We start from the raw sequence: 2,354 nt of genomic DNA on the forward strand, positions 1-2,354 counted from the left end.
ATCAATTTAGCTCTTGAATGCAATGTTCTGCTGAAGCTTGGCTGACCATGTCTAATTCCTTTAGACTGAAGTTTTAGACTAACATTGCATGATTCCTGGAATTCTCATTAAGAACTTTGATACCTTTTTCCACTTAATTTTCGAAAAACACAAAAAAAAATCAAAAAAATCATAAAATCCAAAAATTTCTTGTTTGCGTCTAGTGTCTCATCTTAAGTTTGGTGTCAATTGCATGCATTCATTCATGTGTCTTAAGGATTTCCAAGTAGTTCTTGATGATTTCTTACTCTAATCTTTGAATTCTCTTGACTTGAGTATTTGTGTGTCTCATATGCATTCTCATTAGTGTCAGTAGTATACAAACTGCTAAGTTTGGTGTCTTGCATGCATTGTTATTTGATTCTTGTTGCATTTTGACTTTTCCTTATTATTAAAAATCCAAAAATATTTTAATTTGTGTCTTCTCAAGTCAATTATACAGAGAATTGAAGATTCAGAACATACAGCAGAGGAATTATACAGAAAAAGCTGGGCGTTCAAAACGCCCAGTGAAGAAGGACAGACTGGCGTTTAAACGCCAGCCAGGGTACCTGGTTGGGCGTTTAACGCCCAAAAAGGTATAGTTTTGGGCGTTAAACGCCAGAATGTGCACCATTCTGGGCGTTTAACGCCAGGATGGCACAAGGGGGAAGATTCTGTTTTTCAATGCAATTTTTTTTCAGTTTTCAAAGTTTTTCAAAATCAAATCTTTTTCAAATCATATCTTTTCAATCAAATCTCTTTCAAATTTAATTTCTTTCTTTTTTCAAAGATACTTGCTACCAATTAATGATTTGATTCAACATTTCAAGTATGTTGCCTTTTCTGTTGAGAAAGGTTTAATGTTTGAATCATATCTTTTCTTGTTAGCCAAGTTTTTAATTTTCAAAATCAAATCTTTTTAAAATGTTTTTCAAATCATATCTTCTCAATCACATCTTTTTAAAACCAATCATATTTTCTTAACCACATCTTTTTCAAAATAATTTTCAATCAAATCTTTTTGATTTCTAATTCCAAATCTTTTTCAAAAAACACTTCACTTCTTTCCCACTTTCATTTTCGAAAATTAAGTGATGTTTTTCAAAAATGTTTTCAAAATTTTTAATTAATTTTCAAAAATCACTTCCCTTCTTCTCACATCCTTCTATTTATGGACTAACACTATTCCTTAATGCAAAATTCGAACTCCATCTCCTTTGATAAGTTCGAATTTTCTACTTCTGTCTTCTACTCTTCTTTTCCTCTGACACTTCAAGGAATCTCTATACTGTGACATTGAGGATTCCACATTTTCTTGTTCTCTTCTCTTTCTTATGAGCAAGAGCAAAGACAAAGGCATTCTTGTTGAGGCTGATCCTGAACCTGAAAGGACCTTGAAGAGAAAGCTAAGAGAAGCCAAAGCACAACTCTCTTTAGAGGACCTGACCAAATTCTTCAAAGAAGAAGAACCTATGGCAGCCGAAAACAACAACAATGCCAACAATGCAAGGAAGGCGCTGGGTGACTTTACTGCACCTACTCCCGACTTCTATGGGAGAAGCATCTCTATCCCTGCCATTGGAGCAAACAACTTTGAGCTTAAGCCTCAATTAGTTTCTCTAATGCAACAGAATTGCAAGTTCCGTGGACTTCCACTGGAAGATCCTCATCAGTTCTTAGCTGAGTTCTTGCAAATCTGTGACACTGTCAAGACTAATGGGGTTAACCCTGAGGTGTACAGACTTATGCTATTCCCTTTTGCTATAAGAGACAGAGCTAGAACATGGTTGGATTCTCAACCTAAAGAAAGCCTGGACTCTTGGGAAAAGCTAGTCAATGCCTTCTTGGCAAAGTCCTTTCCACCTCAAAAATTGAGTAAGCTTAGAGTGGAAGTCCAAACCTTCAGACAGAAGGAAGGAGAATCCCTCTATGAAGCTTGGGAAAGATACAAACAATTAATCAGAAAGTGTCCTTCTGATATGCTTTCTGAATGGAGCATCATAGGTATTTTCCATGATGGTCTCTCTGAACTATCCAAGATGTCTTTGGATAGCTCTGCAGGAGGATCTCTTCATCTGAAGAAGACGCCTACTGAAGCTCAAGAACTGATTGAAATGGTTGCAAATAACCAATTCATGTACACTTCTGAAAGAAATCCTGTGAACAATGGGACTAGGCAGAAGAAAGGGGTTCTTGAGATTGACACTCTGAATGCCATATTGGCTCAGAACAAAATATTAACTCAACAAGTCAATATGATTTCTCAAAGTCTGTCTGGAATGCAAAATGCACCAAGTAGTGCTGAGGAGGCTTCATCTGAGGAAGAAGCTTAT

General features: G+C 36.1%; 1 non-coding gene across 1 annotated transcript; it reads right to left on the reverse strand.

The window, feature by feature from the left end:
• Positions 1 to 1,898: 1,898 nt before the first annotated feature.
• On the reverse strand, positions 1,899 to 2,006 carry LOC112719233 (small nucleolar RNA R71). Its single transcript, XR_003161543.1, has one exon. It is a non-coding gene; the product is annotated as a small nucleolar RNA R71 (small nucleolar RNA).
• Positions 2,007 to 2,354: the final 348 nt, after the last annotated feature.

Source organism: Arachis hypogaea, chromosome 10, assembly GCF_003086295.3.
Source record: "Arachis hypogaea cultivar Tifrunner chromosome 10, arahy.Tifrunner.gnm2.J5K5, whole genome shotgun sequence".
Classification (NCBI taxonomy): domain Eukaryota; kingdom Viridiplantae; phylum Streptophyta; class Magnoliopsida; order Fabales; family Fabaceae; genus Arachis; species Arachis hypogaea.